General features: G+C 49.5%; 1 pseudogene; it reads right to left on the bottom strand.

The window, feature by feature from the left end:
* LOC123084134 (uncharacterized acetyltransferase At3g50280-like) overlaps positions 1-11,192 on the bottom strand; it is a 28,346-nt pseudogene extending 17,154 nt beyond the window's left edge.
* Between the last annotated feature and the right edge of the window lie 3,335 nt (positions 11,193-14,527).

The following is a 14,527-nucleotide window of genomic DNA, read 5'->3' as shown; positions in this document are numbered from 1 at the left end:
CATGGCGTTGGCTACTAGTTTTATGAATATTCGAAATAGAGGAGGCAATGAAAGAGAAAATAAACAGGTTGAGTGAAGGAAATTTTTTCGCCGCTAAACTCTGGTAGGCTTGAGAGGCATCAGAAATCCGAGGATCACTTGCTATCCCCATATGGTTGACAGTGGCAATGATTAAATATGCTGAGTAACCACCCGCTCCGGCCGATTTTAGTGCATATCAGCGTCAGATTCGTGCCTTGACGATCTTCCCACATGCAGCTGACCTGCGAGATCAGTGAACTTGGCTTTGTACTAAGGTTGCTTTCTTGCCCCAGTGAACTTTGTGGCCGCGCTCTAGGTTCTACAATGTTCATCCCCGTGATCATGCCCGCTCTAGGTTCTACAATGCTTGCTTGTCCTGTGATCATGCCCATGGCAGCGGCCACCAATAGCGCGGGCAGGCAATTGAAGCTAGGCTCCTGGGACCAGGATGCTAGCTTGTCCCTAGCGCTGGCTTCGTCAAACAATGCAACGGTCCTGTTCAGGAGCCATGCCGCCCTGCCCAGGCCCTTGTCGACGATATCGTGGGCGGTGGACTTGGCGGTGACTTTCCCCCACAGCATTGCCCGGCGGTGACATCCTCCAGATGCAGAAGGGAAGAGCGATGGGGACGGCCCAACAGCTGCCGAGAAAACTCCTGTCGAACACGGGCAACGACGTGGAGATCATTACATCGTAGCCAGCGCCGGCGTTGTTGGCATGGCTTAGCTCGGACCAGGTGTTGAAGAACTGCCAGAATGCCGTCCCGTCGGCTAAGCCGTGGTTCATCGACACGGCGATCAAGATGCCGTCAGCGAGCTCGGTGACCTGCGCTGCCACGACCGGCCGCGAGCCCACAGCGGCGTCCGCACCGAGCAGCCTATAGAGCAAGGTTTTAATTTTAAAAACAAAATAATTTCGGAGCCAATTGAAACATGCGAATTTTCAGAAATTTCGCATATTTCAGAAATTATTTCGGATTTTATGATTTCAAATCTAGCTTAATTTTAGTGAATTCTAAAATAATTTAAATTCATTTGAAAATCTGTTTGAATCTTCATCAAAATTTTGGTGTTGATAATATTTCGAAACCCACTGAAATATGCGAAATTTCGTTGAAATTTTTAACCCTGCTGTAGAGGGGGAGGATGGACCAGACCACTCGTGGAACGACTAGCAGAGGCTGTGACGTCCGCGACGGTGATGCCCGGTGCCACGGCGTGGACGAACTCGACGCCCTCACCGCTGCAGCGGAGGGAAATGGCGAGGCTCTGGCTCTGAGCCACTACCTCAACTTTTGCCCTAGTCTAATTTAGAACCCCAAACTCCAATGACATCTACATTACAACCTTGAACTCTTCAAACCAGCCAGGATTCAACCCTAACCTCCCTGATGACCGGGGACCCATGGACCATCCCGTCAGCAAGCCACGTCAGCAAAAAATTCTAGAAAATATTCAAAATAATCTGTAAAATGGAAAGAATCCTGAAAATATAAAATTTCTATAAAATAAAACAGTTACATTCAAAAATAAAGTTTAGGGTCGTTTTCTGGAGAGAAAAATATCATAATTCTGAAAAAATATGTAAAATTAAAAAAGTTCAAAAACTTTTCCAGATGCTTAGTATTGTTTTCTTGATTGTTAGGATTTATTTTTTGACCAAATTTGAAGAACAAATTGGGTTGAAAATTTTGATTAAAATGATTTTTTAACATCTTCATTTTTATTTGACATATTTTTTCCTTTTTATATTTTTATATTTTTATTTTTGAAATTTTACACAAATATTTTTTATTTCAGAGTTTTTTGTAAATATATTTTACGGATTTTTTTTCTGGAAATTTTGAAAAAAAAATTGTTCACATGGCTTGCTAACTGGACATGTTGACTGGATGGTCAATGGGTCAAAACCGTCAACAGGGAGGGGAGGATTGATTCTGACTAGTTTTGCCAGTTCGGAGTTGTAATGTAGACGGTATGAAAGTTTGGGGTTGTAAATTAGACTAGGGCAAAAGTTGAGGATTGAAATGGTCACTTCTCTCAAACGATTTAAATGTCTATAGAAAATATTAGGACACCGCCCCCGATATCTGATCCTAATAAGGTGGTATACTGAGTTATCCCAATATCCTTTTCAGATTATCGGGGGATGTGCTTTTGCAGTTCGAGTAACTTGTCCATAATAATCCATTCTCTTATGCTGATCTCTATGCATGTGCATATAAACACTATAAAATCTTCAGTTTCACATCGCCAAGTCAAAACATTATGTCTCTACCGCAAATAATTCAACATCATTTCAAATCTGCAATTTCCAAATGTAAATTCAAACATGTAACATAGGGCTCAAGCATAGAGCATTTGTAGTCCCATCTCTAATCCGACTCCCTCACACCCTTGATGCTTGCACATGCATTGATTCCACATATACTCAATGTGTTTCATCCGGCCCAATGTTGTCCATGAACATGAATTTCTATTCTGCTTGCTCCATATCTTCGCAAAGAGCTTATTTCCCGAGATCCTCAACTTCTCTTCAATTGTCACCTTACGCTCCTCATACGCCACCTTATGCTCCACCATGCCCTTGACATCCAACCACTTTAATTCCTTGTCTTGATTCCTCTGAGCACATCTCCCTCTTTGGTGTGATCATGCATTAAACTGGAGCGCAACACCATATCCTTTTTTCACTTTTTTATTTCTTCCTTCCCAAATGCTTTTTTGGTGGTGTTATTGAGTTTGTAGTGGTACTTCGACCATCCTCCTCCTCATCTTGCTCACTGACTTACTCAGTGTTAAACTAGCGATGACGCCTCGCTTGACCTCTTCTTTAGTGGATGATGATCATTGCTTCTCCTTTCCCACTTCTCATTGTGGACCATTAACAAAAATGTGACATAGGAAACACCTTGTTCTTCTGTTCTCTTTGCTTGCAGAACTCATGGTTGTACTTACTATGTCATTTTGAACAATTCATGGCAAATAAGGTTGAAATATTTCATATGAAAATATAAATCCATTATCTGACCATATTTGACTAATTAGATCATTAGCCGTCACTCCAATTTCATGGGGAATGATCAACGCGATGAACTAACCCCACCCACCCACCCACCCACCCGCCGGTTGCAACACTCTTGAGCTGAAGTCTATCATTGAAAAAGTGAATTAAATGATCGGTGCGAGCTCCTTTTCACATTTTGGTAAAAGTGCTCCACAATGATCATTGAGTAACTCATTATGTTGTGATCATGTTGTAACCAAGAGGCTTCATTTTCTTTTACCAAATTATTGGCCAACCATAAACCATTTTGTCTTTGTACAAGGATTAGGTTTAACCTCAAGAGCATCTTTATCAGCACCTGAATGGATTGGACAAAGAGATAACATCTATGTTCATGGATTGCATGTACACAAATGTGCTGCTAAAGAAAACTACAATAATTTATGCCTACAATTGCTCAAATGCATAAAACTATAATCACACAAAAATCACAATCACTGTGCATTCTGTAAATTACCAATAAAAGAGGCAAAAATAAAAATTACAAACCTTGAGGGCATTTCATCAAACACATTGTGTGTGTCATCCATGTTGACATCGAAAGTCAATGTCAAAGTCAATAGAGGTCACCGTTGTGGTTGCAATGGGTGGTGGCATAATATGAATATTTGTGAAATCATAAATTTGTTTCTCAGACATTTTTAACACATCAAGGATGATGACCTCACATTTACAAGGGACACAGTACTAGTTCGGTTTTTTCAAATGTCATTTCTCCCGAAAGAACATTTATACAGAGAGCTAAATTGACATTGAGAAATTTTGATGTAAATATTGTGGCTATAATAATTATGGGGGCCTCTGACAAATCAAATGGTGTGGAGGCAGGTTAGGCCCTAAGAGATATAGTTGAACATGCACATGTTACATTTGTAGAGTAGTAATTTCTACCAACTACAGTTAAATGATGGCATTTGTACTCTCTTTATATTTTCTCAGATGTGCCACATGCTCTCTGGATGCCCTATCCATGGCCACGATAGAGAGAAATAAAATTATCTTGTACAAGCGAGATGGTACCAAAACGATGTTATAAAAGGTGGTATAGAGCAAATATGATGTTGGCTACCGTATACTCCCTTTGTAAAGAAATATAAGATCCTTTAGATCACTACAATAGTGATCTAAACACTTTTATATTTCTTTAGGGAGGGAGTACTACTTAAAGAGATGAATGAATGGAAGAGGAGAGACAAAAACATTGTTTGAAGGCCGAAAATTTTAGCAGCTCAACCCTGGTAGGCTTGAGAGACATCAGATTCTCGCGGATCGCTTGTTTGATTGTTTGATTATTGATGGTGACAATTTTGGACTAGGTTGAGTAACCACCCACTTCGGTACTCATACACATGACATTAAAATCAATGCCTGAATTTTGCCCCCACACGAAGCTAAGCTACAAGATCATTAAACATGGCTTTGTATTGTGCCTGCTTGCTACAATATTATCCAAGTCCTCTAAAAAGGGAATTCTAGCATGCACACGCTCGACGTAGCGTGTGCTAGCGGCGGGACATCAGATAGCTTGAGCTGTAGAGGACGAGGGGTAAGGAGCGAGCGTGCTGGGGAAAGGCATCGTGGCCGGGGGAGACGTGTGGAGCAGCATGGTCGACCGAGGGTGCGCGAAAAGGAAGAAGAGCTGGACGGTGACACGGGTGTTAGGAATAGGATTAGATCACATGTTAATTTACTAATTACCATGTGCTAATTCACAGGTCGCCTCAGTTGTTCCGAGTAGGAGTACTCTGTTCTGATAGTTCAAGGCGTGGATCGTAGACGGTGCGACCATTCGATTGATTCATCCGTTGGGATGACCTGGTCGGCCAGAGGAGGGTATGAGCAATAATCATTGTTGTTTGTCGTTGTTAAATATAAACATACATGTCAGATACAAAAGAATGCGAACAAAACGACTTTCAGATTATTCACTAGAGACCTTCTTTGAATAAATCAATTTTTTGATTGTTTGTTCTTTGAGCCTATGGATGCAGTTGGCCATTTCAGATTTTTTATGTAACTCCCATTTTATGTTTCAAGTACTAGTCTACTTAATTCACGGTTGCAGTTTGTCTCTACGCCAATGGCGCAATGGGTCGCTTGCTTAACTTCTGGTTGTAGTTGACCATCATGAACAGTCTCATCTCATCGAAAGAAAGTCGTCAAGATATAGCTATGGGTAGTGATTTTCATCAAGGAAAATATGGCCATAATGATTTGCAAACGGTTGAGAAAAGAATCTTTCAAGTAGTTCATTTAAAGTCCGGCCTGTAGTTGGTTACTATCTCCGTCCTGGTTTATTGGTCCTCATTATATTTTGTTGCAAATTTTGACTAAAGATTTAGCTAATAAAATGTTAATGTATGTGACCAAAAAATATATCATTGCATTCGTATTTGAAATAGTTTTTGATGATACTATTTTTGATGACATGCATTAATATTTTGTTAGTTAAATTTTTTGTCAAAATTTAACATAAAATACATTGAGGACGAATAACCAGGATGGAGGTAGTAGTTCACTTAGCTTTGATTTTATGTTTCAAACAGTTCATTTAACTTCGAGTTGTATCTGGATAGTTGGTCTCTTCAAATAGTTCACTCGACGTCCATTTTATATTTTATATAGTTTACTTAACTTGTAGGTTGCAGTTGAATTCTGCGCCAATTGGGAAGGTAATTGTACAAATGGAACTCCCACCAATGATGCCTGCCATTTTTTTTCGAAACGGAGGCAAAAGATTTGCCTTATCAATTAATTAAGCAGAAGAGAATTGCCCAGTTAATTAACGGAAAACCAGGCGAAAACCAATACAGACCAACTACAGGTGGACTACTCATAGAGTGACCACCATATCCAACACCTAACGTCCACCAACCCGCACACTGTTACAACATGAAGACACCCCAACGAGAGTAACTCTGCCGAAAACCACGGGCACCACCAAATCCACGAAGACAAGCCAGACCATAAGGACAACCCAAGAGACTGGTAACCATCCATCAAGCAGCTGCGGAAGCCTTTCTTGTGGCGTCACTCTTCTTTCCTTCGCTCCTGAGAGCCTCCTCCACAATCGCCTTGCCAGATCCAGGGCTCACCCTCTCCAAACGTTTGAGCAAGCTGTGAAGCTCTATTTCGAAGAGAATCTCATTGAACTTGTCACGCACAGAAACCTGCCCAATGGTCACATGCGAGTGGGTGATTGCAACATCGGAACCTCCACGCTCAACAGAGGCGAGCGACTGGTTGGGCTCCGAAGGATCAGGCGCCAACGCACCAACCGCCTCAACATCATCAGTCACGGGTACCACTGGCACGATGGACTCAGGCGTCTCTAGTTGGTCACATGAAAGAGCCTCAGAGTTAGGTGCCAACATACCTAACTCATCAACCTCGCCATTCAAAGACGCCACATGCACAATGGCCATAGATGAGGCATTGACAGAACCAACCAAGTCTCCACAACCCGGAATGGCGGGCGACTGATAGGACTCTGACGGTGGTAGTGAAGGTGACATGGCCACCACCAAGGACTCCAATGCGCTCAACTCCATCGGTAACACCATAGATGATTCCCCACAAAGCTCCAGCAACTCAGGCATAATTTGCAGAACTGGAGCTACGACCTCCGTGATAACCGCATTCCCACGAACAAGCGGCGTCACATGCAGAGCACGAGGAGAAAAATCTCCAAAGCAACATTCGGCATCCTCATCAATGGAACCAACCTGGAGCTCAGGCAGCAAAGGCACAACCGATGCAACCTCAAACTTGGCTAGAGCGTCGCGAAGCTCAATGCGGAGCAGCTCAACCTCCTGAAGGAGCTCCGTGCGCAGCAGGGCAAGCTGCGACTCCAAAGCAGACACCAAAGAGGTGCAGACATTGGAATCCTTGCAACACCCAGATTGAGACCTTGGCGGCACCGACACACACAACGACGAGTGGCCCACAACCTCAACCTCAACCCAACTCCTGGCCAGCGAAGGACAAGGCTGGACGGGCGGGGAGCGGCTCCGCTGACGAGGAGCACATGTGACCAGAGAGCCACCGCGAGCGACCGGAGAGCGGTCACGAGCAACCGGAGAGCGAGCACGACAGAACCTCTCCCGATGACCAGGGCGACGACAGCGAATGCATCTGAATGGATCACGGCATGCACTGACTTGGTGGCCACGCTCGAGGCAACGAAAGCACCTTCCTCGAGCCCAACGCTTGAAGGCGAGGCTACGCTCGAGACCTTCCCTCGACGGCTCGGGGGGAGCTCGTTGGCCGGAACGTCACCCCCGACCCACATGCACCCAGCCCGCCCCGGCTACAATAGCGGCGGTGGCAGTAGAGAGGCCGTTGCATGCCGACACTAAAGATGGACCAAGCAGAGGAGAGCCCAACTTCTCTGGACCTCTGCCAGAGCATTGGGAGCTCCCTGCACTCCTATTGCCACATCTGTCACAAGCGCCGACACGACCGGCATCGAAGGCAGCAACAGCGTTTGAGGAGCCAGCCCCCATCCACCTGGGCAGGGGCACGCAGCTGCCCGTAGGAGGGGCGCAGCAGAGCTTCTGTTTCCAGGTCCATCTGAACAGGGGCTGACGATGAGGGCGGCAGCAGCAAGCCGGCGGAGGTGCCCACAGAGGGAACCGCGGCCAGGGCAGCAAGGGCGGCGGCTGGTGGTGCCGGAGTGGCCGCCGTCGGTGCCACAGCAGCAGTCGGGGTTGACGGCGCGGCGCTGGCAGGAGCAGCGTCAGCACAGGCCGGGGATGGAAGACACCCAAGCCCTCCATCCAGCAGGCCAGGGGCACGATCTGGAGCAGTATGCGCGACGTCTAGGGCGGACAACGCGGCGACGCCGGCTGGACGGGGGCTCAGCAGGGAGCGCAAGCTGGAAGGCGCCGTCGGAGATGCTGCCACATCCGGCCTCGGCGGGAGTCCGGCGCGGGACAGACGGCCACCAGCTGCCGGGGCGGCCCTGCGGGCGGCAAGTGCAGCCGCGGCCAGCGCGGCAGCAGCAGCCGAGGCGGCCGACGGAGCCGGAGACGACGACGCGGACGCGAGGGCCATGGGCAGCTCAGCGAGAGCCTGGAGGGGTGAAGGAGTACATCTGAGAGAGGAGGCGAAGAGCATCCCGGATCTGGTCACGCCGGCTAGAATGGTGGCCGATGGAAGGAGATCAATGGGGCGCCGCCGCCGGCGAGCGCGGGGTCGCAGGAGCCATCGAGACTCGACCAGCCTTTTTCGTTTGTGTGTGTGTCCTCTTAGATTTTGGGGGATGCCTGCCTGCCATTTTGGGTGCCGAGTCGGCGTAGCTTCGTGCAGGATTGCGTCCATTTGCTTCTACTGCTCTCGCATGGGGCATATACGAATAACTTACTGTGCTGCCCGACTAGTATTCTTTTATGTTTTTCCATTCTGCTCTCCTATGCCTTCGCCTCGCCTTCGCTACCCAGCTCTCCTGTGCACGTCATTTTCCTACTCTGCTTTGAAGGCATCAGACGTCTGATGTCGCTGAAGATCCGTGCAAGCAAGAAAGGGAGGATCGGGGATGGCTCATGTGGAGTAGGGGATGTATCTGGTGCACCGGGGCAATTTGTGCTACCGGTGCACCGGTCGCCCGTTACACATTTAAAAATATTTGAAAAAATCTGGAAAAAAATCTAGTGCATTGACACAACGTTAATGTACGTTGTCACAAAAATTTAAATTAATATTTGAAACATTGCTCGAGATACAAAAATAGCAGATTTGACACTGAATAATACATAACACAAGTTGGGCTTCAGGTTTGGCCCATTAGCACATTGAGGTCAAATTTATCATTTTTGTATCTTGAGCAATCTTTTGTATTTTGATTTAAATTTTTGTGACATTGATACATTGAGGTTGTGTCGGTACACTATTTTTTTGGATTGTTTTTAATATTTTTGAATATGCAACGGGGTCCGGTAGAACCAATTGCCTTGGTGCACCAGATACGTTCCCATGTGGAGTAATCGATGGCCGTGAGGTCGATGGTGCCTACGGGTTGGTTTGTGATGAAGCTGGCGGTGAGGAACAACTGAAGAAGAATCGGCTCCTGAAACTGGTCCGCGATACATGTTATATATTCTCAGTGGCATAGGATGACTATTTGTGGAATCATAAATTTATTTCTTAGATGGTTTCAACACATTAAGGATGATGCCCTCGTATTTCCCAGGGCCACTGTGCTAGCTCATTTATTTAAAATGTACTTCTCCTTTTTTGCAAGAAATTCATGATCTATTCATCTTGAATCATGGCAGTAAAACAAACATAAAATATAATAAAATTTACATTCAGATCATTTTTCTCTGCTGGCGTGAGGTGGAGGAACCCTAAACTTTTTTGGGGAGAGGAGGCGACGGGGGCTGCGTGAGGTAACAGTGTAACACAAATTTCAAAATTATTTTTCTCCTGGAAGCGCATTTATATAGAGAATTAAATTGACATTGGAAATTTTCTATGCAAATAATGTGGCTTAACAATTATGGGCACCACCGACAAATCAAACGGTGTCGAAAACATGGACATGTTACATTTATAGAGTAACTGTTACTAACAAGTAACAAGTCATGTTAAACGACGTCATTTGCATTCTCTTTATCCTTTCTCAGACGTCCCACATGCACCCTGGTTCTGGTTGCCCCGTCCATGGCCACGTGAGAGAAATAATGAACGTGTCTCTTTTTTTTTTTTGAGGGGTAGAGAAATAATGAACGTTGTTGTACGCACGATATGGTACTGAACGTCTGAAACCATGTTATAAAAGGTAGCGTAAAGCAAACATGGTGTTGGGTATCACATAAAACAGGGTAAGGAATGGAAGAGGAGAGGCAAGTAAGTCGAGTGAAGGCGGAAACTTTTAGTAGCTCAACACTGGTACGCTTGAGAGACATCAAGAACACGGGGATCACTAGCCCATCAGGTTGATGGTTCACAGTAACAATGCTGAACTAGGCTGAGTGACCACCCACTCCGGTATTCATACACATAAGCATCAAATCAGCGTCTGGACGGTCTCCCCACGTGTAGTTGGCCTCTCGAACCATTCAGTCTGGCTCTCTACCGTCGTAGGACGTCCTGGCCCGGCCCGGTCCGGTTTAGGAGCCATGCCGCCCTGCCTAGGCTCTTGCTCATGATGTCGCCGGCTGCGGACTTGGCGGTGACGTACCCCACCGCATTGCCCACGTAGAATGCCGGTGTGCCATCGACGTGACCACGGAATCCCACAAGGACAATGTACGTTGTGTCCTGGTCCGGCGAGAGCCGCCGGGCTCGGCACACGGCGCGGCACAGGTGCGCGAGTAGGCATCTCGGCGTTCGCCTTTGCCCTGAGCAACTTCACAGTTCACACTCGCCGCAGAGAAATGGAGGAAGCATTCCTGCACTGGCGGGAACACGTGTACACGCTGGCCGACCACGTCCTCCGGCTTGCCGATGGGTAGAGGGATGGCGAAGGCGCAACAGCTGCCGAGGAAACACCTGCTAAACACCGGCAACGGCGTAGAGATCATGACATCGTCGCCAGCGCCCGCGTTGGCACAGGCTTAGCTCGGACCAGGTGTTGAAGAACTGCCAGAATGTCGTCTCATCGGCAACGCCGTGGATTCATGGGCACGGCGATGGAAACGCCATCCGCGAGCTCGGTAACCTCCGTCGCCAGGACCGGGCGCGAGCCCGCAGCGGCATCCACACCGAGCAGCCCGTCGAGCGGGAAGAAGGACCAGATCACCCACGGAACAACGAGGGAGGCGATGACGTCCGACAGTGACCCCCGGTGCCACCGCGTGGACGAACTCCGCGCCGGCGCCGCTGCAGCAGAGAGAAATGGCGAGGCTTTGGCTGTGAGGCGCTACTGCGACGGCAACGCGTCCGACATAGGGGGTAGAGCTAGCCAACAGCGCCCACAAAGGAAGAAGCCAGGCGCTCGACGTCGACGTGTCCTCTGGTGGTGGGACGTGGATGTGCTCCACGACCACGGTGATATACTTGAGATGCCAGGGCGTCAGGTGGATGGTTTCCGGCTCCAGCGGCCACGAGGCCGTTGGCTCCTACCGTATCATGCACCGTGACAGGATTTGAACATCGACCATCCATCTGCTCCTCTGACGTGGGGCCACTGACATGTGCGTCCGGGTGCAACCCGAGATTAGCTGAACAAGTCACCGTTGGCTATGGTCTTGCGTCAAGTTTTATGTTCTTTAAGGGCATCTCCAGCCGCGTCCCCTGAAGGCCTCCCCAAGCGTTTTTTTTTGCGCTGACGCAGAAAAAACGGCCCAGTCGCGCCCTCAGGAGCCCGATTTTCGTCGGCCTGAGCCGAAAACAGCGCCGGCGGACCCAGACCGAACCCGGCGCGCTGGGGGGGCGCCGGGGCGAACTGTTTTGGCGCGAAAAAGCCGCGGGCCAGCCGCGTCAGGGACACGGCGGCTCGTCTTCCCCCCAACTGCCTCGGTTCCCGCGGGGAATCAATGGCAAGGCTGCCGCCGGTCAGCCTTGCCATTGATTCCTCACGGGCGGCGCGTCACGGGACGGCGCGCCGACGCCTCCCCTCCCTCACACGCGTACACACGGGCGCGGAGCGGCTATAAAAGCCGGCGGTTCTCGCCGGTGCCCACACCAGACTCGCCCCCTCGCCGCAGCCCAGCCCCTCTCTCTTCGTCTCCGTCTTCCTCTCCCGAGCGCCACCGTCAGCCCCTCTCTCTCCCTCTCTACCACCGCCGAGCCGTCGCCATGGCAGAGCGCTTCCCCGGAGATGAGGCGGCGGCGAACGGCTTCGGCCGCTGTTCGCTCCGCGAACATGAGTCCTGGCTCCTGTTCCAGGCGAACATCCCGGCGCCGCCGGACATGCGCGCCGGGCCGACGGGGTGGCGGCTCAGCGACGGGGGAGTGCCCGTTCCCCCGTTACCCGACGCCGTGGCGAAGCCCAGGTACTTCGCCGAGGAGGTCGAGGTCGCGCGCGCCTCCCTGACCGACGACGAGCGCTCCCTCCCCCAGTACGCCGCCGGCAATCACGCGGCTTGGGCGGCGTACTTCCAGCGCCGCCAGCAGCAGCGTCTAGCCTCCACCAACGGCGCGCCGGTGGTCGGCGGCGTGAAGAACAGCGAGGGGCGCCACCTGTGGTGGGGCGTCCCCGGCCACATGCTGGATGGCGTGCTGGCACACCTTGACGGCGGCAACAACCCGCCGTTGACCTATCCTGCGATGAGGGCCGCCCCGTCGCAACACCGACGCGCATGGGCGCCAAGGAGGTTCGTCTCCTCCTCGTCCTCCTCCTCTCGCTCATCTTCCCACTGTTGGAACTATGCCCTAGAGGCAATAATAAATTGGTTATTATTATATTTCCTTGTTCATGATAATCGTTTATTATCCATGCTAGAATTGTATTGATAGGAAACTCAGATACATGTGTGGATACATAGACAATACCATGTCCCTAGTAAGCCTCTAGTTGACTAGCTCGTTGATCAATAGATGGTCACGGTTTCCTGACCATGGACATTGGATGTCGTTGATAATGGGATCACATCATTAGGAGAATGATGTGATGGACAAGACCCAATCCTAAGCCTAGCACAAAGATCGTGTAGTTCGTTTGCTAAAGCTTTTCTAATGTCAAGTTTCATTTCCTTAGACCATGAGATTGTGCAACTCCCGGATACCGTAGGAGTGCTTTGGGTGTGCCAAACGTCACAACGTAACTGGGTGGCTATAAAGGTACACTACAGGTATCTCTGAAAGTGTATGTTGGGTTGGCACGAATCGAGACTGGGATTTGTCACTCCGTGTAAACGGAGAGGTATCTCTGGGCCCACTCGGTAGGACATCATCATAATGTGCAAAATGTGATCAAGGAGTTGATCACGGGATGATGTGTTATGGAACGAGTAAAAGAGACTTGCTGGTAACGAGGTTGAACAAGGTATCGGGATACCGACGATCGAATCTCGGGCAAGTATCGTACCGCTAGACAAAGGGAATTGTATACGGGATTGATCGAATCCTCGAAATCGTGGTTCATCCGATGAGATCATCATGGAGCTTGTGGGAGCCAACATGGGTATCTGGATCCCGCTGTTGGTTATTGACCGAAGAACGTCTCGGTCATGTCTGCATGGTTCCCGAACCCGTAGGGTCTACACACTTAAGGTTCGATGACACTAGGGTTATAAGGAATAGATATACATGGTTACCGAATGTTGTTCGGAGTCCCGGATGAGATCCCGGACGTCACGAGGAGTTCCGGAATGGTCCGGAGGTAAAGATTTATATATGGGAAGTCCTGTTTTGGTCACCGGAAAAGTTTTGGGTTTTATCGGTAACGTACCGGGACCACCGGGAGGGTCCCGGGGGTCCACCAAGTGGGGCCACAAGCCCCGGAGGGCTGCATGGGCCAAGTGTGGGAGGGGACCAGCCCCAGGTGGGCTGGTGCGCCCCCCCCCCCCCACAAGGGCCCAAGGCGCCTAAGGGGAGGAGGGGGGCAAACCCTAAGGGCAGATGGGCCTTAGGGCCCATGCCTGGTGCGCCTCCCTCTCCGCCTCCACTTGGCCGCCACCAGATGGGATCTTGGCTGGCCGCCGCCCCTAGGGTGGAACCCTAGGTGAGGGCGCAGCCCCCTCCCTCTCCCCTATATATAGTTGAGGTCTTTGGGGCTGCCAACACATGAGTTTCTGACCTCTCCCTGGCGCAGCCCTACCTCTCTTTCTCCTCATATCTCGCGGTGCTTGGCGAAGCCCTGCTGGATCATCACGCTCCTCCACCACCACCACGCCATTGTGCTGCTGCTGGATGGAGTCTTCCTCAACCTCTCCCTCTCTCCTTGCTGGATCAAGGCATGGGAGACATCACCGGGCGGTACGTGTGTTGAACACGGAGGTGCCGTCCGTTCGGCACTAGGATCTCCGGTGATTTGGATCACGACAAGTACGACTCCTTCAACCCCGTTCTCTTGAACGCTTCCGCTTAGCGATCTACAAGGGTATGTAGATGCACTCTCCTTCCCCTTGTTGCTGGTTTCTCCATAGATAGATCTTGATGACACGTAGGAAAATTTTGAATTTCTGCTACGTTCCCCAACAGTGGCATCATGAGCTAGGTCTATGCGTAATTTCTTTGCACGAGTAGAACACAAAGTAGTTGTGGGCGTTGATTTTGTTCAATATGCTTACCGTTACTAGTCCAATCTTGATTCGGCGGCATTGTGGGATGAAGCGGCCCGGACCGACCTTACACGTACTCTTACGTGAGACTGGTTCCACCGACTGACATGCACTAGTTGCATAAGGTGGCTAGCGGGTGTCTGTCTCTCCCACTTTAGTCGGATCGGATTCGATGAAAAGGGTCCTTATGAAGGGTAAATAGCAATTGGCATATCACGTTGTGGTTTTTGCGTAGGTAAGAAACGTTCTTGCTAGAAACCCATAGCTGCCAC

The sequence above is a fragment of the Triticum aestivum genome, chromosome 4A, assembly GCF_018294505.1.
Source record: "Triticum aestivum cultivar Chinese Spring chromosome 4A, IWGSC CS RefSeq v2.1, whole genome shotgun sequence".
Lineage (NCBI taxonomy): Eukaryota > Viridiplantae > Streptophyta > Magnoliopsida > Poales > Poaceae > Triticum > Triticum aestivum.
This window is presented reverse-complemented; position numbering and strand designations above follow the sequence as displayed.